Source organism: Carlito syrichta, unplaced genomic scaffold (assembly GCF_000164805.1).
Source record: "Carlito syrichta isolate Samal-C Ts95f unplaced genomic scaffold, Tarsius_syrichta-2.0.1 Scaffold262725, whole genome shotgun sequence".
NCBI lineage: Eukaryota > Metazoa > Chordata > Mammalia > Primates > Tarsiidae > Carlito > Carlito syrichta.
In genome coordinates this window covers 46,090-68,531 of record NW_007206821.1, presented here as the reverse complement: position 1 = coordinate 68,531, position 22,442 = coordinate 46,090, and the positions used below count along the sequence as shown (strand labels likewise).

At 36.3% G+C, this 22,442-nt stretch overlaps 1 pseudogene across 1 annotated transcript; it reads right to left on the bottom strand.

Moving 5' to 3' along the window:
- Nucleotides 1–20,396: 20,396 nt before the first annotated feature.
- On the bottom strand, nucleotides 20,397–21,377 carry LOC103254019 (annotated as a pseudogene). The gene is made up of 2 exons (XR_002481605.1): nucleotides 21,363–21,377; nucleotides 20,397–20,816 (listed from the first exon to the last, which is right to left on the bottom strand). The product of XR_002481605.1 is annotated as a tropomyosin alpha-1 chain pseudogene (transcript).
- Between the last annotated feature and the right edge of the window lie 1,065 nt (nucleotides 21,378–22,442).

Genomic DNA, 22,442 nt, shown 5'->3' with positions numbered 1-22,442 from the left:
ACACTAGATCTTCTGGGGCCTTGATCTTGGACTTCCCAGTCTTCAAAAATGTGAGAAAAAAATGTGTTGTTTATCCATCTAGTCCGTGGCATTGTAATTTGTTCTAACAGCCCAAATTGACAAAGATGGTGTGCCTACCAACACATGCAAATTTTGCTTATTTCGCATTTGACTGAGGCTTGGAACAGGTTTCAGTATTGAGATTACCCAAGTATAACCCTCAATTCTTTAGAGGTTTGATATGAAGCAAAAAAAGAGGCAACTTTCAGCTACCCTCCTCCTGAAATATTTTTTAACTTAGCTGGTGACAGAAGGCCTTGAGCACATGTATATAAAATAGTACATAGAAATAATGTTCAGAACTGTACTCAGGAAACCTTGACCTGTGCATTTACAAAGCACAATTAGGAACATAAAAATAAATACATGAAACCTCCTCCTTGGGGAAGAATTTGCCTATCATATGAACTGAAACAAGAACAGAGAGATCTGTTTGGGAAGGACAGTATTGTTCTCAATACTTGTATGGCATTCATGTACCATCTTTAAAAATTATAAAGTACCATAGGTTGTAAAATGTACAGCTAATTTAATAACAGTTTTTCTGAAAAGAAATCAAAGTGAACTTAACAAAATCTTTACCATATTAAGTGTTCCTATCAATTGTGGAATATTTCCTGACTTTAGAAAATTAAAAAGTGAAAAAGCTGCTTCATTGAACAAAATAAATGTTTATATCATCATCATCTTTACTTATCCCACACTCATCCCCAGCATACATACATCTTGGCTTTAGGAATAAGATGAGATAAAATTTTATATTTAGGTTGTTTTTATTTTATTTTATTCTTTAGTTGGGGGGTGTCTCACTGTGTCACCGAGACTGGAGTGCGGTGGTATGATCATGGCTCACCACAGTCTCGACCTCCTGGCAATCCTTTCACCTCAGCCTCCTGAGTAGGTGGAACTACAGGCACGTGCCACCATACCCTGCTACTTTTTACATTTTTTTGTAGAGATGACATTTTATCCTTACATGGTAGAGAGCAGAAAGAAAGAAACCAAGCTCTCTCCTGAATTTCTGTAAGTGCTATAATCCCATTCATAAGAGTTAGCCCCCATGACCTAGTCACCTCCCAAAGACCCTATCTCCTAATATCATCAGTTGGGAGTTACGATTTCAACATATTAATTTTTTATGTTGCCTAGGCTGATCTCGAACTCCTGGACTCAAGAAATCTTCCTGCCTCAGCCTCCCAAAATGCTGAGATTGCAAGTGTGAGCCACCATGCACAGCTGAGGTTGTTTAAAAATTGATAATATTTTAAAAATCATTTTAAAAACTAAACTTTAATTTTAGAAGAATTTTAGATTTGTAGAATTATTACAAAGATAGTGAAGAGTTCCAGTGTATCCACACCAAGTTTTTTTTTAAGCCAGTAACCTAGTTGTTTATTGCCATTATCAAGTATTATGTGCTGTTCATAACAGTATGTGCTAGAATTTTATACCACTGGCAGCACAGCTGGCTTGTTAACACTAGCATCACCACAAACACGTGCATAATGTGTTGCACTACAACTTTATAATGGCTACTGTGTCACTTGGTGATAGAAATTTCAGCTCCCTTGTAATCTTACAGGACCACCATCACACATGTGGCCTGTTGTTGATCAAAATGCCATTATGGGGTTTATATATAAAGTAATATGACTTTATTGCATTGCCAGTGATTTTCTATGAGATGAGTGGAAAAAAGGACTTTCACTTTCTATTTTTATGCTTTTATGGTCTTTTAATTTTCATTACCTTGTATTTTATAACCAGAAGAAAACAGAAATATATACATTTTAAATGCCTTATGGAATGTGGTTCTATAGATTTCAAGTCACATGTTAACTTCGGTCTGAAAATTAAGTAATTTTGTTTTTGTTTTTGTTTACCTCAAATTAAGTTTATGGAGAATTTTAGGTTTTTGTTTTTTAAATTTTAGATTCAAGAGGCACAGGTGCATGTTTGTTACATGGGTGTACTAAAATACATTTTAATTTCCATCTTCATTATTATAAAAAAGGTTAAACACCTTTTTATACATATATTGGCCATTTTTATTTTTTGCTAATTTGTCTATTTGGTTATTTTTTAAAATATTGATTTGTGAGAGCTGCTTACATATAATGGATATTTATTCTTATATTTATTTTATATATTGCTGCCCAATTTATAATATGTCTTAATTTAAAGGAATCATTACTCAAAGCAAATGTTTGATAATTTTATGGTGAATTTATGACAAATATTTATGATGGATTCTGGCATTTATGATTTTGTTAGGAATGTCTTCTCCAGTCATAAGTATAGTTATGTATACCTATCGTTCATTTTAATGTGTTTATAGTTGTTAGTATGTGGTTCTTATTTTTTTAATATTAGTTTTTTAATCTATTTGAATGTTTAAATATATCTTTTTGAGGCAAGAGTCTAACTTTCATCTATTTAACAAACTTCTTACTGATTTCCCCACATTATTTTTAAAATTGTGATTTCCATAATTTTTTCGAAAACATGATCTTTTTTGACAATCTATATAGAACATTTTATGATCTTTTGCTATGGAGTTTTTAGCACTAAGCCATTGAAATCACATTTCATTTAGAGATAAATGTGAAGATTGAAAAAAAATACTTTGATAGTTTTCTTATTAAGACATTTAAACCCTTTTCTCAGATTTCTGCAAAATTCTTTCTTGCCAGTAATTTTAGTATTCTGCTTGTGTCCTATATGGGGTGGGGGGTATATTTTCTTTCGGGGAGATTTGAAGGGGTTAGTGAATATGATTCTTTATTTGGCTTTTCCACCAAAACGTCTGTGCCAAAGCTATATTTAGTCCCCATCTGTCAGTAGACTAAAATGTTTGATGGACGTTATTTATGTCAAAGATTTATGCAATGTCTTTAGCCATTTGGAAAAAATGAAGGTTGATCACAGACACAAAGAGTCAGAATAGTTTTATTAATTGACTTCTGAACATGCCATTGGAAGGTTTAATATTTCCATCCTGCAGAAAAAAAAGGAGCATAATTCTGAGGCAATTAATTCCATGGGAGGGGCAGCCTGACCCCCCCCAATTCCTCTGGGGTCCTATAAAAGTTCCAAGCATTCTAAAGATTCTTTGAGCCTGTTGTTCAGTGGAAAAGAATATTTTCTCTGATACTTAAAAGTTTGAAGTATCAGTGTATATTTTAATAGACAAATATGAGGGGGGACCCCAAAACAACTGGAATTTATTTATAAACAATTGTGTATTTATTCTTACATGTTTAAACTTCAGTCACCTTCAAAATGTTCTCCATTTGATACAATACTCCTTTAGAGACTTTGTTTTTACTACTCAAGTACACATGTTCTTACTCATAAGTGGGACCTGAACATTAATCACAATAGCAAAAGGGAGGGGTTGGCAGTCATGGGACACTGCCAGGGGAGGGAAGTGGGGAGCATGTAATAACACAAAGCATACCTGGTCCTAAACCAGGGGAAGTGAGGACCAGCTGAAGGCCCAAACTTCACCTGCACATAGATTACTTATATACCTAATCCTGACTTGTACACCACATCTTTATAATAAAATAAAGTCAAAATTCAAAAAACTATATAAGAACAACAACAGTAAAAAACAGTTTTTGAACTTGTCAATTTTGATACCTTTGTGTGCTTCTGCCACTTTTTGTTTCACCTGTTCCACATCAGCAAACTATTTGCCTTTGAGGACTTTTTTCCATCCAGGGAAACAAAAAAAAGTCATTCAGGGTGAGATCAGGTGAGTAGGGAGGGTTGCGGCATGGAGGTCGTGCTGTATTTGGCCAAAAATTGCTGAACCCTCAGTGTGGTGTGGGCAGGTGTATTCATAAATCATTCATCATTAACTTAGACAAACATGTTGAAAGAATCTCCAAAAAAGAAATATTTACTGAAGCCAAACACAGCCTCTCACAACAAGGCTAGCTGGTACACTGAAGCGGGTGGTTCCTAGAACACTTACCTAGCAGGGGCAGCCTGTGCTACAAAGGGAGGCTAGCCCTCCAAAATATAATTGTGGATTTTTGGGTCCCACTTCATACAGTTTTCAACTCTACCTAGAAATTTAGGCAATGTATGACTTTTTAAGGGAGAGAGATGGAATGAGATTTTTTAAAATTAGAAAATGCAATCAACAATCAAGCATAGATTTTCTTCAAACAAGTACTAGAACCTCAGAAAATTTGATTGTAAATATCCCTGTAGTCTTGATAACACAAAAATCTGTCTTAGCTGTATTAGGAGTGGTTATAGATCCTTTTACAATGAAAATAAGACATGATTTGCCTATTTTGTAAACTGAACATTTAACCATTTGCTTCTCTTAAAGTGAGATATATTTGCATATGTTTCTCTATAAACTTAGAGATATTAATTTATTTTGTGAACACTACTGGTTATAAACCAGTTCATCTTCTGCACTTTACACTAGTCTATATCTAAATTTCTTTGAGTAGTTTTAGAGTTAAATGTATCTGGCTGAAAATCATGTGGTACAAACAAACATTAAGAGTTAGAGTGTTACTGGATAGGTGAGATAATTTGATGTTTTTTTTTTAAAAAGAATGAATTATAAATTGTGGGCATTAAAAATATATCATTTAGATGGCTTTAATTTTGTGCTAAATAACTTTTTTCAAGGAACGCTTATTTAAATTTTTAACAAGCATTTTCCATATCTGAATTCATCCAGCTGTGTACATTTTGCAAGCTCTTTCTTTATTGCAGGGTTTGCAAAAACTGTCGTGAATTAAGTACGTCGTATATAGTATATAGCTAATCTATAAGCCAGCATCATTTAATGGAGCTTAATCTTGAGTTTCTTTGACAGTTGTCATAAAAATTGCTTTTGAGTTTAATCCAGTCCTCTTTGATAACCACAGTTTGCACGGCTTCTTAGAGCAAATCCTTTCCAGTGATCTGAGTGAGGAAGTTCTAAAGCTTATTGTACATGTCAGCCTTCTTAAATAAGTGAAAATAATAGCTGATATAAACTCCTTGCTTACAAAAAAAGGCTGGATGTTTTTATGTCTTCAGGCAAAGGTCAACAACACAACAGCTTAACAAAAAGGTCAAGTTGTCTTCTGGAACCCTACTTCTAAGAACAAGCCCCCTTGCAGTCATCTTCTGAAAGAATTATACCATGGAAAGATTCTAGGTTTTAGGCCATACAGGTCTTGGGTTGAAACCCAGGGTCCTTCTTGTGTGTATCAAGGGGATTTTCACAAGTAATTTAACTTTTCTGTATCTCAGTTCACCCTAATGTGGGGCTGAAAACACCTGTGATAGTTTGTTATCCGTAATAAGAGAATTTCTAGATGGAAAGCACCTGGTGCAGTCCCTAGCAAGTAGAGGGTTATTAGATTGCAGAGAAATCCATTCTATGATCAGATTTTCATTTTGGGTTTCAGATCAACACTGAGTTTTGAAGAATTTTTCACTACTCTGGGCTTCAAAAATTTACTTACATAGGATTTGGGGCAGAGTAGCACTAAGGCAGACAGTCCAAGTAGGAGAGGAGAGGTGGAGGAGAAGGGAGAGTTTAGCAATGTGGGCAGAGATAGAGTTTATGGAGTTTTCAAAAAAGGAATCTCAACATATTGGTAGCAATGATGAGCAACTCTAAGAATCTTGAGTTTTTAATATTTTGTACATTCAGACTGTAGGAAAAATATGAAATTTGGAGTCAGAAGATATGGAGTTGTGTCTACCTTTTACTAACGCTTAAGCAAGTACCATCACCTGTTTGGGCCTCAGGCTTCTCATCTGTAAATTGGAAACAAAAATATTTTATGCATTGTCTACTTCATATGGTTATTAGGAGATCAAACATATTAGGTTTGTGCAAAGGTAATTTTGACTTTTGTATTGTTGATATTTTCATTTGATATTGGAATACATTCTCTCTCTCTCTTTTTTTTTTTAAAGCAGGATTTATTGAGAGGACAGAAATGCTCCCACTGTGAAAGGGGACCCGAGGGGTTTGCCCGGAATACATTCTTAAATAAATATGGTCATGTTATACATCATTTTAATGCACATTGCTCACTGTGTTGTGTGTGTGTGTATGTGTGTTTGTGTGTGTGTGTGTGTTTGCTAATGACTTATTACTTGCTGTTTATTTTATATTCATTTTAGACTATGGAAATGATGTTAGACAAAAGCGAATTTGAGCAATTTTCTTATTTGAGTTCAAAATGGGTGGTAAAGCAGTGGAGACAACTCACAACATCAACAACACATTTAGCCCAGGAACTGCTAACAAACATATAGTGCATTGGTGGCTCAAGAAGTTTTGCAAAGGAGACAAGAACCTTGAAGATGAGGAGTGTAGTGGCAGCCATTGGAAGTTGACAACGACCAATTGAGAGCAATCATAGAAGCTGATCCTCTTACAACCACAGGAGAAGTTGCTGAGGAACTCAATGTAGACCATTCTACAGTCATTCGACATTTGAAGCAAATTGGAAAGGTGAAAAAGTTTGATAAGTGGGTGCCTCATGAACAGCCTGAAAATAAAAAAAATTGTTATTTTGAAATGTTGTTGTAATCTACTCAACAACAGAAAATGCAAAAAATGCTCAGCCTCACTAATCACCAAAGAAATGCAAATTAAAACTATACTGAGATACCACCTAACTCCAGTCAGGATGACCATGATCAATAACAAAAAACAGTGGATACTGGCGAGAATGAGGGGAAAAGCAAACACTTGTACACTGTTGGTGGGAGTGTAAAATAGTACAACCTCTATGGAAAACAGTGTGGCAATTCCTAAAAGATCTAAAATCAGCCTTCCATATGACCCAGCAATCCCCCTTCTGAGAATATACCTGGAAGAGCTCAAATTGCTCTATGAAAAAGATACCTGCACACACATGTTTACTGCAGCATTATTCACAATAGCAAAAACATGGAACCAGGCATGCTGCCCATTGAAAGTGGACTTGATTAAAAACATGTGGTACATAGACATGATGGAATATTATGCAGCCAAAAAGAAGGACAAAATTATGAACTTCACAGCAGCTTTGGTGGATTTAGCGTCTATGATACTCAATGATCTATCACAGAAACAAAGAACCGAGTACCACATGTTCTCACTCATAAGCGAACCCTGAACAATTATCATAATACTATAAGAAAGGGATTGGCAGTAGTGGGAAACTGCCAGGAGAGAGAGGTGGGGACACACAGGTGAAGTGGGGACCAAAGGGAGGCCCAAACTTTACCTGTACAATGACCATTTGTATACCTAACCCTGAATTGTATTCATCATTAAAATAAAAATTTTAAAAACAAAAATAAAAACAATGAACCATTTCTTGATCAGACTGTTATGTGTGATGAAAAGTGGATTTTACATGACAACTGTTGATGACCAACTCAGTGGTTGTACCCAGAAGAAGCTCCAAAGCACTTCCCAAAGCCAAACTTGCACCAAAAAAAGGGTCATGATCACAGTTTGGTGGTCTGCTGCTGGTTGATCCACTATAGCTTTCTGAATCCCAGCAAAACCATTACACCTGAGAAAAATGCGCAGTAAATCAATGAGAATCACTGAAAACCGCAATGCCTGCAGTAGGCATTGGTCAACAGAAAGAGCCCAATTCTTCTCCATGACAATGCCTGTCCACACATCACACAACCAATGGTTCAAAAGTTGAACAAATTGGGCTACGAAGTTTTGCTTCATCCACCATATTCATCTGGCCTCTCACCAACTGACTACCACCTCTTCGAGCATCTTGACAATTTTTTTTGCAGGGAAAACGCTTTCATAATCGGCAGGATGCAGAAAATACTTTTCAAGAGATTGTCGAATCCTAAAGTATGGATTTTTACAGGAATGAACAAATTTATTTCTCATTGGCAAAACTGTGGTTGATTATAATGTTTCCTATTTTGACTCATAAATATGTGTTTGAGCCTAGCTATGACTTAAAATTCACAATCCCAAACCGCAATTATTTTTGCACCAACCTAATGTTAGTGTATAAGTCTTTGAAAATATAAAACCCTGCACAATTGTTAGCTATCATGTATTGATCTAGATGAATCAATCATACATCATATACCAAAGGAGATATCAAAATTAAGATAAATCGGTTCTATTTTAAAGGCTACATAATCTCCAAAGGAAAAATATCTTAAGAAAGTAAATATTTTCAATATATAAAATCAGTTTATGTTGATCATATAAAAATTCTCATAGTTCTACAGCATACATATAATATTAATACAAATAATATTAATTGTTCATAATATTAGAGTGATTTGAGTTCCTGTGGGTATATTCCCAGAAGGGGTGGGGGTTGCTGGGTCATATGGAAGGTCTATTTTTTATTATTAGAAAATAAAACTAGGCAGTTTCAGAGAAAAACTAATGACCTGAAGTTTTATCATGAAAGCTCATACCTATTATAAACTTAAATATAATGTATTAAACATTTAACTAATACAATTTCAAGCTGTTTTCAGAAAGTTAAGTAAAATGGAGGATTTTTTTTTTTTAGGTCATTCAATCAACCTCCTAATATGGGCATAAACTCCTGAGGATTGGACTCTGAGCCATGATTCCTCATAATAAAGCAAACAGTTCCCTGCGAGTGATTTAGCCATCGGAAATGCACAAAAACCTTCATGCAGTAGAAACTCTAGCTTCAAGCATAGAAAACAAGCTCTAGTTAATGCAATAGTGTGGATATACATTTAGCTATCTAGAGAAGCTCCTTAATTTTAAAATCATGCACTGAAACTGGAATATATAAAAATGTCTAATGGACTTCAAATGAAGAATAATGACAGAAATTAGTTAAGGCTGGAGAAAGAATAAAATGCCACTTATTCCAAAAGTATGTACTACAAATCCAAAGGAACAGATAAGTAGCACATTTAGGATATATTTATTAAACCTTCAAGAGAGCACTCTACGGCCATACCACTCTGAATGTGCCCTATTCCATCTGATCTCAGAAGAAAGCACTCTATTTAGAAATCAGTAGCCTGTTTTGGTTACAATCCACTGTTTTCTTTTGTAATCTGACTTCTAATTTTTGCTGTGTTGAAGAGACTCTCAAGTGTTTTAAAAATCCTCTTATAAAAATGCTTATTTACTTGGCTCTTAATATAAACTCAATCAAACCAAAGTGCACTACATTTTGGGGAAATAAAAAAATAAAAACAATGCCAGTTTGACTATTTTAAATCTACTATATTTGCCATATATTTTTTATTCATTTTTATGATTTTTAGACATCAGCATGTATCACTATGAATTTTCTTGTGAACAATATACTGTTAAAAGCTTATATTGCAACATATTTGCACATTATTTTAATAATATGAGGAAAGGCCAGGCTCGGTGGCTCAGCCTGTAATCGCAACACTTTGAGAGGCCAAGGTGAGTGGACTGCCTGAGCCCGCGGGTTCGAGACCAGCCCAGGTCTCGAGACCTCGTCTCTACAATTAAAAAAAAAAAAATTAGCTGGGCGTGGTAGCATGCACCTGTAGTTCTGGCTACTTGGAAGGCTGAGGTGGAAGGATCGCCAAATCCCAGCAGGTCGATGCTAGGGTGGCCGTGAGTGTGCGTGAGACTCCAACTCAAAAAAAAAAACAAAAAAAAACAAAAAACAGAGGAAAGAATAAGGTGCTTTACTGTGACTAAGTTTTCTCATTTTGTGTAAAGGGGAACGTCATCATTGAGGTTAGTTTCTTTGCTTTTTTCCCCAGCAATTTCTTTCTTTAAGTAGGTACAGCTTTTCCGAAGTATGACTCTAAATATCACTTTTAAAAATTGCAATATTCCTTTTATTGTGGTATTCTGGACCTGAACCCACAATATCTCCAAGGTATTCCTGTAAGTCACTATCCTCCCTGGAGACATTCACATCACATAATTCACATTGTCTTGGTAGAAATCTCTATTTATTCTACCCAGAATGCAGTGAACTTTCCAAACCACAAACTTAAAGCTTTCTGTTTTAAGGTACAGGTGAGTTTTCATCCATTATATCCTAAATTATCTCCTATTCTGGCCTTTTCTTCAAGAATCCCAGCTGAGTGCTGCCTCCTCAACCTCTTATCTTCATCCTTGTCAACTTCTCTTGCTTTGTTTTCATCTCTTGATTTCTGTCACATTTTAGAAAATATCTTGAGTCTAGCTTTCACATCACTGGTTTATTTTCTACATTGCAGTTTCTGCTTTTTACTGCCTCCAATAAAGATTCTAATTCTGCTACTATATTGCACAAATTCTAATTCCGCTAATATGTTTCTTTCTTTCCTTGCAATCCTTTCTAACCCTGTGCATATTAGTTTCTTAGTCCTGCTGTAACAAATTATGAAACTGGGTGGCTTAAAACAAGAAATGTATTCCCTCACATTCTGGAGGCCAGAAGTCTGAAATCAAGGCACCAGCAGGGTTGGTTCCTTTGGAGGCTCTGAGGGTGAACTGTTTAATGCTTCTCATGGTTGCCAGTAATCCTTGGTCTTCCTTGTAGCGGTGTAATGCCAGTCTCTGCTTTCATCTTCTCTGTGTTTCTCTTCTGTCTGTGACTTTCCTTTTAAAAGGACACTAGTTGGCAAAGCACAGTGGCTCACATCTGTAATACCAGCACTTTGGGAGGCTGAGGTGGGAGGATCACTTGAGCCCAGAAGTTCAAGACCAGCCTGGGCAAAACAGCAAAACCTCGTCTCTACAAAAAAATCAAAAAATTAACCAGGCATGGTGGCATATGCCTGTAGTACCAGTTACTCAGGATGTTGAGGCAGAATGATTGCCTGAGCCCAGGAGGTCAAGGCTACAGCGAGCCATGATCGCATTGCTACTGCACTCCAGCCTGAGCAACAGAATGAGACTCCAACTCAAATAATAAACAAGTAATAAATAAATAAATATCCTAGGGCTGTTAAGAATTATACTAAAATCTATTGTGCCTGTGCTCTATAAATAGAACAACAAAGCCTGGGTGACAGCATGTTTGTTTCCAGCATGGTTTACTGAATATTTTAAGCCCACTATTGAGATCTACTATTCATCAAAAAAGATTCCTTTCAAAATAGTATTGCTCACTGACAATGCACCTGATCACCCAAGAGTCTGATGGAGATGGACACGGAGGTGAATGTTGTTTTCATGCCTGCGAACACAGCATCCATCCTGCAGCCCATGGATCGAGGAGGAATTTCATCTTTCAAGTCTCACATTTCAGAAGTACATTTTATAAGGCTATAGCTGCCACAGATTATGATTCCTCTGATGGATCTGGGCAAAGTCAACTGAAAATCTTCTGGAAAGGATCCACCCTTCTAGATGCCATTTAGAACATTCGTGATTCACAAGAGGTCAAAATGTCAACATGAACAGAATTTGGAAGAAGTTGATTTCAGCCCTCAGGGAGGACTTTGAGGGTTAGAGACTTCAGTAGAGGAAATCCTGGCAGATGGGGTGGAAACAGCAGAACTCAAATTAGAAACGGAGCCCGAAGAGGAGACTGAATCGCAGCAACCTCATAATCACACTTGAACAGAGTAGATTATTACAGATGAGCAAGGTAAGTGGTTTCCTGAAATGGGATCTCCTCCTAGTGATCTCCTTTGATTTGAGTTGGAGTCTCACTCTGTCGCCCAGGCTGGAGTGCAGTGGTCTTGATCTCCTGGGCTCAGCTGATCGCCAACCTCCCTCCTCCAGACACCTCCACCTACCCCACTCCCGCCTCAGCCTCTCGAGTAGCTGGAGTCTCCACGCGGGCGCCCTGGACTTCCCTCCGCCACGCTCAGGGTCTCGACCTGCAGCAGCTCAGGCCGCCCAGCCCCCTCCGCGCGCTCGCAGCCCCGCCTGTCGCCAGGGCGCAGCCCCAAGCTTCCAGCTCAGCAAGCGGCCAGGGCAGCGCACGGGTTGCCATGGACACGGCCCCGCCCTTTCGCGTCTGCGCACTCTCAATATCACTTTTCAAAAAAAGTTCAAGCCTGTTGAAGAGGATTTCTTATTTATATAATCTACTCAAGTAGAATTTTATATTATAGCTCCATTGCTGGTAAATAACACTATAATTCATTTAAACGAAGAGAATAAAATGGGCATAAAACTAATATCTCAAGAATATTTTAATGGAGTCGGGCTTGGTGGCTCAGCCTGTAATCCCGCGCTTTGGGAGGCTGAGGTGAGTGGATTTGCCTGAGCCCGCAGGTTCGAGGCCCGCCTGGGCAACTTGGCGAGACCTCATCTCTACAATAAATCAAAAAATTAGCCGGGCGCGGTATCGCGCCTGTAGTTCCAGCTACTTCGAAGGCTGAGGCGGAAGGATCGCCAGAGCCCAGCAGGTCGAGGCCCGGAAGCGGCCATTGCACTCCAGTCTGGGCGACAGAGTGAGACTCCAACTCAAAAAAATTTAAATAAATAAAATAAAATAAAACTATAATAATAGTTTTATTTTTCCAGAGTACTCAACATGTTGAATGGATGAGTCACTCTGCATATGAATGAATGAGTATAAACAGAATTTTGGTAATGTTTTAAAAATATGAATGACCATAAATTATGGTAAATCTTTTTGGTAAAATTTTAAAAATATATATGACCATGATACATTAGCATGCAAAATACAAAAGTATGTACACACACACACACACACACACACACACCCCTGAAACAAAAGCATCACAAATCAATATCATCTTTACTTTATGCAAAACTTTCTGGTATTTTCTATTCAACTCTATTTCATTGAAAAAAAGAAAGACTTTCCCATGAACAAAGCTGATTTTCTAAATGAGTCATGAACTGCAATTTAGAAAATTAATTTGTGGGATAGAAAAAATATATAAGAATCAGCTTATCCTAAATTCAACTTAAATACAGAAAACTACTAGACAACAGGTATATAGACACTTGCCATGTTATAAAATGTTCTGGAAATACTAACAGTACAGGACAGATTCTTGAATTGAACCTGAGCATTTTAGAATTTGGATAAATAGAGGGAAGCTGAGCATCCTAAGTTGCAGCAGGTAAGAACAAGAACAAGAAAAAATGAGAGGAACGAGTGACTGTACCATGGGAGTCATGACTGAATTTTAAGGATCACAGAGAGTTGGACTTGGAGAGATAAAATGGATTGAATGCTAGACTGAGGACTTTATCAGGACCTCAAACAATCCATCTGTCTGTCTATATCTATCCATTCTATCTATTGATTGTCTATTTTTTTTTAGAAAGTTCAGTGTAGCATTAGCAAGCAAAACTTTTCCCTTGAGTCAAAAAGGAATGTGGACAGTGAACACAACTAGCCTATTAAAGTATCAAGAGAAAGAAGTGGTAAAGATTAGACTAGTTTGGAAACAGCTGGAAAAAAAAGATGCCTGATTACTTGGGAGATCAAGCAAAGTAGGGAATTAGCCTTTTGTGCTGAGTGCCTGGCCATCTGGGAGATATTGGCCACAATGATAGGAACAGAGAAACTGAAAATGATGGACTGTTTGAGTCAGGTATTTGGGTAGTTTTGAACCCTTCCCGTGCTGCCCGATATTGAGTATTCCAATTCCCAATACTCAGCCTTATCTTTTGTTATGAGAATGTGTAATAGTGGTTTTGTTTTTGTTTTTGCTAAAGGTTTGTAATCTCTTTGACAATTAGTACTTTTCATTTAACTCTCAGCATGACATGACATCAGGATAAAAATATAATTTTTAGGCCTAGAAAATTATTTCTATTTTAATAATTAGGATTAGGCTCAACTACAGCATCAAGGAAGTCTACCGCAAGCAGGAAAATATTCTAGAAATTAGGTGAATCAGATTGCTCTTGATATAGCTGTCTACATCTCATATGGCTTGTCATGGAGATTCAGCATATAATATTGTTTCAAGGGAAAAAAATCAAATCAGCAAATAGTAGAATAAAGTAAAACCTATATTGCATAAATAAATTCTCAAGAAGCCAACTATATCAAGGACACATGTTAAGTACTTTACAAAACTTGACTGAAGTTACTTCTTTCTTTTTTTTTATAATCAATATTTTTTATTATGATTTTGTGGGGTACACTTCTTTCTTTCACAATGAAAAAAACTATTGACCTTAGGCATGATTTTCAAAATTGATTAGATTTCAGAAGGTCTTAACAAGGCTATCCTCATCTCCCACTACTTTTATCTCCTTCCTATCCCCAAGTCACTAAAATTAAAAAATCATATGAGTTATCTCTGATAAGTACTTTTGGGGGAAAAAAACTAAATCTAACAGATACAGAAACATAATAGAACTGTACATTACCCAGGTCAATTCTCTTTGGGTCTCAAAATATTGGTTGAGTGATATTTTCATTACGTGTCATATTACTTGGGATCTATTATCTGGACACATCAAAAGTTTTATAAGTAATATCTTTCTATAGTTGATTTATTTTAACACTGTAATTTTATATAAAATGAAAATGTCTATTTTGTCATTTTGGTTTATTCTCAGAATGAAAAGATGCCCAAAATGAAAGTAATAGTTGATGTAATAAAGTAAATATTAACATTTACAGGATTATTCTGCATTAATATGGTGTATAGGGTAGCCTCATGCTCCAAAGAAATGCACATCTACAACTTCAGAATGTGTTCTGATGTTTATAGCATACAACATATCATAATACTTCATAATTACAAAGTGTCTTTCTTGAAATACTCTCTATTTTATTTCACATGTTCTCATAGTTTCTTTGGAGATGGTCCAAAGATACATAGTTGTTTATGAGGTAAAGCATGACACATGGCAAGTTCCTACAAAATCCGTCTGTGTTGAAGAAAGATCAAAAACTAAGCGAGCTGAGTAGAGACGTTTGAGTGTGAGAAAGGCCTCTGCTGCGGGTGATCTGCAGGACTGATGAAAATAATTATTCCAGACACCACAGCATACGCTGCAATAGGTTCTGCCTGCAGGTCTGGAGGAATTAATGTTCAAAAATATCCTTATTAAATGTCAGCGGATGTCCTTTTTAAGAACTTTTTTTTCCCCCACCTAGGATCTAATAACTCCTAATGTGTTTTAAAATGTTTACTGGATATAAGTGATAATAATGACAACCTTTAGAAAAAAAATTAAGACAGCAGTCAAGGATGATTAAAAAATTACAAGAACAACTTACTTCCATTAGGTTAAACAAAATTGCAACTTGGTAAGTGTATTACTCTAGTGCTGCCTTTTGGAAATGTCTTCTGAATTAGCGAGAACATCTCAAATATTATTCTTTGTAGGTGACAGCAAGTCTTATAAAGAACTAATTAGTTGGAATTGAGTCATTTTCTCTTTAGTTTTTTGTAGCAAGTTTAAATGGTGGAAAGAAAGAAGATAGTGTTAAATATCACTGATTTCAAGACCATCCAGTCACAGGAGTGGTTTAGTTCTATAAGAGTCTGAAAAATGGAATCCAAATCCTGACAAGCAAAATAATTCCAAGACTTTTGAAATGTGACACTGTTGCTGATTGCTAAGTGTGAAATTATTATAAAAAGTCAACAGTCTTCATGAAAGAATGATTTAGGTGATCTCTCCTTCTTAGTAATGCAAAAAGGATCATAATAAAAAATTAACTTTGCTGAGACTCTCAGAAAATAGGCAAGAGAAGCAATGACAATGGTGAGAAACCACATAGCAATAGTACAAATCACAGGGGACTTTTTCAGGTCCTTAGAAATTCAGGTATTGGAAACATATTAAAACAACAAAGTTAGGCAGCATTTGGGGAACTCAGTGGTAGGAAAATCAACAAAAATTAGATTCCAATAATATCAACAGTGCAAGTTTGACATAAAATTGGTGAATTTGTGTTTTGGCATCACCAATCATTTTTCATTTCTATATCTGGTGGAAGGGGCTTGGGGGTAGGGTTGGGTTGTATAAAAGTTGAAGAAGGGTAGAGTATACTTTCTCAAATTCTTTAAAAATCTTCTGCTTTGGGCACTTTTCTTACCTACCACATCATCTAAGAATTCATTCTCAGCCGGGCTCGGTGGCTCAGCCCGTAATACCGTGCTTTGGGAGGCTGAGGTGAGTGGATTGCCTGAGTCCGCGGGTTCAAGACCCACCTGGACAACTTGGCGAGACCTCATCTCTACAATAAATCAAAAAATCAGCCGGGCGTGGTAGCGGGTACCTGTAGTTCCAGCTACTTGGAAGACTGAGGTGGAAGGATCGCCGGAGCCCAGCAGGTCGATGCTGCAGTGGCCAGGAGCCACTGCACTCCACTCTAGGCGACAGAGTGAGACTCCAGCTCAAAAAAAAAAAAAAAAAAAAAAAGAATTCATCTCTGCATATCAACCCAGCAGGCTGCCATTAACTTTTGTTTCTAAAATAAAATACTGCTACTTTACATTTCTTAGTCTGAAATCCATCTGAAAGATTCAGCTGGGTGATGGAAAATCATTATAAATCCTGATTTTTTTTTTGACCTACTTAGGAGATTCCATTCTCTTAGTATCTCTCTGAGTTTTAGATTTCTCATCAGGAAAATACAATTATTGTAATAGGATTTACTACAAAAGTATGTTATTAAATTGTGATAAGGATTGATTGGGATTGTTTATATAAAGTTACTGGACTTTCTGAGCTTGTCACAAAACTAGGGCTTGGGTGTTTTTCCATTTTCCACATCATACTACAATTAATGCAGTAAAATCTGCGAAGATTGTGTACCATAGCACTAAATTATAATTTTTTTTAAAAATCTCATTCTATCTGTAGTATGAAACCATATTCCCATAAATCATAGATGTGTTCACTCTCAAAGGGATACTCAAGTTTGAAGTAATTTCAGAGTCTGTTAGGCATATGTCATGAGCAGATTGAAAAAGCCACACAGGCGATAAGGTACACCTGGGAGATATACTTCCACCCTGAAATCCTTAACAGTGCTGCTTTTAGGGGAACACTTTTTGTTTGAAATCTTTTCTGGTAGAGAAAAGTGTGGCTGCTGAGGAGGACCTGGAGCTCCTTCTGTTCCACAGTGTATGGAGCAGTGTTGAAGAACAAATATAATTAAAAAAAAAAAAAATCATTTTTGTGGCTCAATGCCCGGAAAATAATCTTTTTTTAAAAAAAGTTACCAGTTCATTTTTCATAGAAACCTATATATGAAGGCAAGCTTTCAGTAGTAGAGTTTTAAGTAATAAGCAGGAAATTATCTCGCTTTTATAAAACAAAATAAATAGGCTGGGCAAGGTGGTTCATGCCTGTAAATCCCAGCACTTTGGGAGGACAAGGCAGGAGGATTGCTTGAGGCCAGGAGTTTGAGACCCATCTGGGCAAAAAAGTGAGATGCTGTTTTTACCAAAAAATAAAATAAAATAAAATAACTAATTCACTATTAAAACTAATAAAATAAAATATAATAAACATAAACTTGCTACTTTGAAAGACCACCTGCATTCCTGTTTCTAAATTTTTCCTGGAAAAATAAAGTCTTTAAAAAAATACAGCATTATATAACCTTGCAATCCATAAATCTCGTGTATTTGGTATTTACATTAGTTTAGAATCAAATGCACATACATTAAATTACCGTATAATGAGAAATATGTATTTATAGAAAAATTTATTTAGAAAACAAAGTGCTATAAAAATAAATTGAGATAGTAAAGACACTTTTTTCAATCCTCTTTTTTCAACATTGTTCTATTATAATTCAAAAGTAGTTATTAATTTTGGGGGAAGAAATTAAATATTTTCACATTTACAGATTTTTAATACATGTAATTGGTTGGTAAAATTTAGAGCATATGTTACCTTTGCAATCTAAGTTTAGTCAATAATTATTTGCCATGGTAAAGCTAATCATATAACTTTACAATTTACCAGGTGGCATTTTAAACATAGTTATATGTGTCAGTCTATTTTTATAAGTTTTAACTATTGGCTGCATACTTTGCAATTTAACATGATTTATATTTTGTACTATTTTTTCAAGGTAATTTGTTTTTTTCAGACAATGCGTTTATGCTTTGTACTTCTAATTAGCTTGATAGTGCTCCAGAGAAAGTTGGGAGATTGAATGACTGGTCAATCTTGCTGTAGATTGTGTCAGAAAAAGAACTTAGGCAACTCACCTACAGAGACTATACCCAGGTTCCTGCATCCATAAAAATTGTTATAATAACATTCACCTCCCCTTTCATTTTGCAGACACCATAAAGATAAATAAGATAATTAAAGGAACCTGAATATATGGGAATGATTATATAAACCTGAAGCAGAACTATTCTTATTATTACAATAAAGACAAATAAGGAGCATATTCAAATCTGAATAATTATACAAATCATACAAGATCACTTTTAATAACGCATCCATATAGAAACTTGGAAATGGGGAAAAATCCCAAACTGGGCAGTTGGGAAAGTTGAAGAGCCCTGATCCTGCCAGAGGCACTATAGGGTGTAGTCACTTGCAACATACCTGTCTGGCAACTCCCAGGTGAGTAGATGGTAGATTTGTGTCTTTCCCACCAGTCTGAATAAGTCTTCCTGGCTGCTTAAAACCAGGCATATTTTCTCTCACTTCTGGCAGGAGCAAAGGCCAGAGGCATGATGGACAAGTAACGCTTCCTTCTCTGGTCCCAGAAAATGTCCACAGTATTTGGAATTTGTAATTGAACATTGAAATGTACCTCTTTACATATGTCTAAAACTTGCAGGCTCTGGTTTCATAATCAATCAGATACCAAATGGGAAAAGCACTGGGTAGACTCTGAAACCAGGCTTTGAATGCTTTCTATATCATGGTGTACTAGTAACCAGGCTTTCTACTCCTTGTACCATTACAGCTGGACATGTATTTTTATGAATACAAAATTGTCATCTAAAAGAAGAAGTGTTAGAGCATCTGTGTTTCCTTTCTCATGGTACCAAGATTCATTGTCGATTCCACAGGGAAGTCTTCCTTGAACTCCCCTTTCTGTCCAGGTTTGTCTCCCAATTATTTTCTCCTTCTTCAGATTTCAATTTATCCTTGGTAATACTTATCTCAGTTAAAATTTTTCATTTATCTGCATAATTTTTTGATTAGTGTCTGCTTTGCCACTGGAGAGTAAATTAGAACGAATTAGGGCTATATTTATTTTTACTAGGTCAGCCATATTTAGCATGAATAAATAAGTAAACAAGTAAAATAAATAATTACAGGGCCCTCTTAAGTTTGAATTTCAGATAAACAGAATGATTTTTTACTATGAGTAAACTGTTTATCTAAAGTTCAAATTTAACTGGGAATCCTGTATTTTATCTGGCAATATGTTTTTGCCACAGTTTTACCTTCAGGGCTTATGATAAAGTTAGGAACGTTGTAAGAATTCAATTAAAATGTCTAGAATGGATGAATAAAAAGTTGCAGAAAGCAAAGTACCATAAAATTTTAGACAGTTGCCAATACATAAGAATGCATACTTGATTTGTATACTTATAATCCATCCCTATAAAGCATTTTCTTGAAATACATTTTCAAAGGCTAGGAATAACCCATTGAGCTCATAGATAAAAGACTTTTGTGAGTAGTAATCAGTAAAATGTCATACCAGAATTCTACCATCAACATAGTTTAGATTCTCCTGATAGCTATAAACGAGGTAACAAAAATAATTTACACATCATAGAATGAACTAAAAACCAAATTTGAAGCCAAAGTACTCTCCTCATTTTTTTTACAGTGTTGACTGAAATATAGCAGACAAAATTCCCAAAACATGTAGTTGTAGTAAAAACGTTCACTAACAGTCTAGTGCTATAGAAATAGCCAGGACAACTGACAAATAATTGTTGAGTTTTTTGAGTACGCTCAGGTATTGTTCTTCCTCATCATTATTATAATTGTTTAACATAATTGCTGCCTATAAATTACAAAGCAGGTCATTGTCTTCTCAGAACTTTTTAACTCTCATCTTGTCATCCATTAATTTCAATAAACATTGAATGCCTATTGTATATAAGACAATGTCTAAAGTAGACAATAGAAATCTGTGTAAATGTATAAAGACATATAAAAAGTATTCTTTAGTAGAAATGCATACTTTTTTGCAAAAAGAATTTACTGTAGTCCATAAATCTAGCAAAGGCAAAGATTGTAAGACACAAAGATTGTAAGACAGAAAAATCCGTTACAATGAGAGAAGTTAAGATGTGAAGATTGTATTAGTAGAAAGTGAAAAACAACGGCTAATCCAGGTTATACGAGAGCGTGCGCAGGGGGTACGAAGGTGGAGATGAAGGCGTAGGGAAGGAGCGTGGCGAGCTTATCACGTGAGCACCAGGGCGCGGGTATGAGCAGGCAGGGTGGGTGACATTTACATGGAAGTCATGTCGTTGAGAGCGAGGTCCAGCTCCTCGCTGATGGCCTTGTACTTCAGTTTCTGAGCGTACAGCTCGTCTTCTAAGTCATCAATGCTTTTCTCCAATTTGGTTACTGACCTCTCAGCAAACTCAGCCCGAGTCTCAGCCTCCTTCAGCTTGTCAGAGAGGACTTTGATCTCCTCATACTTGTCCTCCTTCTGTGAGTACTTATCCTCGGCAGCCATTAGTGCTTTCAAGGTCTGATCCATTATTCTTAGTTGTTCTTCCAGCTGTCGAACTTGGCCTTCTGAGAGCTCAGCCCTCTCCTCTGCACGTTCCAGGTCACTCTCAATGATGACCAGTTTACCGGCCACCTCTTCATACTTGCGGTCGGCATCTTCAGCAATGTGCTTGGCCTCTTTCAGCTGGATCTCCTAATACAAAGGTCAAGTAGGTTAAGTCTGTCTATATAAATCACTCTCCTCTCACAGTCCTTTTATTTTGTAAACCCTGAACTAGACTGTTCCCGCCAGGCAGTGAACTGGAATATGAATGACCTTGAGCGCTATCCTTTTGAGAGATTAATTTAGACTCAAGTAAAACTAGCAGGCCATGCAGTTGTGCAGAACTTAAGAAATAGCAAAAATCGGTTTCCTGAGATTCGGCGAAGTACAGTGTGATTCCTTTTATAAGAGAAATTTAAACGGAAGGAAACCCTGGAGGGTTAGGTTGTTGGGTCTGAGGAAAAGGAAATAGCATGATCTAATACAGCCTCAAGAATGGTGCCACAAAAGATCATCTCTTGTTCACGTTTAAGAATTCTAGAGTAAACCCTCTGCTGAGTAAAAAAAAAAAAAATGTGAAGATTGGTAGAGCTGATTCCCTGTAACATACATGTAGTTTGGCCTACATAAATGTATAGTATTATCCATTTCATTTGTTTGAATATTTTATTTTAGAGCACCATTAATAAATTCTACTCTAAGTTTAAGTTTCTACTGCCATATGTAAGCATACTTTTGTTTTGCTGTTTTCTTAGAAAGACATAAAGGGATCCAGTGACACTCTCCTCCTTTTAAACGATGTTTTAGAAAAACAATTTGTGGTGGATTAAAGATGAGCTACAGTTTGTTATTCCTTCCATGCGAGGTGGAGTCTAGTTCCCATCTCCTTGAAGCTGAGCTGGCTTCACTGAAATGTTTCCTCTATTTCTATGTAATTTGAAACAGGGTGTCTAAGATTAAAGATTCTTTTTCTTTCTTTCTTTCTTTCTTTCTTTCTTTCTTTCTTTCTTTCTTTCTTTCTTTTCTTTCTTTCCTCCCTCTTTCCCTTCCTTCCTTCCTCCCTCCTTTCCTCTCTCTCCTTCCTACCTTCTTTCCTTCTTTCCTTCCTCCTTTCTTTCTTTCCTTCCTTCCTTCTTTCTTTCTTTCTTTTTTTCTTTCTCCTCCCTCCCTCCTTCCTTCTTTCCTTGCTTCCCTCCTTCTATCCTTCTTTCCTTCCTTCTTTCTGAAATGTTTGGTAGAACATGCTGGAAAAGCCATAACTGCACTTGTTTCACTTTTGTTTTTGGTTTGTGGGAAGATTTTACACCAGGACTTCAAACACTTGAATACCTATGGGATTGTGATGTTTTTCTTTCTTTGCTTCACGTCCTTTTACCAATTTATGCAAGTTTTCAAGTTTATTGGCATAAAGTTGTTCCTAATATACTTATATTATCTTGTTAGTTTTCTGCATCTGTTACGTCTCCCTTAGATTGCTAATGTTAATTGTTTAAGCTCCCCTACCTATCTTCCTCATTACTTCCTCCATCTCCCTCTCCCTCTCTCTCTCCCTCTCCTCCTCCTCCTCCTCCTCTTCCCCTCTCTAGCCCTCTTTTTCTTTCTTCTTCATCAACCTTGCCATAGTTTTCTTTAAAAAATAGCCATTTATTTTTGACTTTATGGATTATTTTTATGCATCTTTGTTTTCTGTTTTATTTGCATTGTTTACTATTCTGTTGGAGTAGATGGTAGAGTGGATATTGCATGGTAAACTAGCTGCATGCCTCAAACCCACTT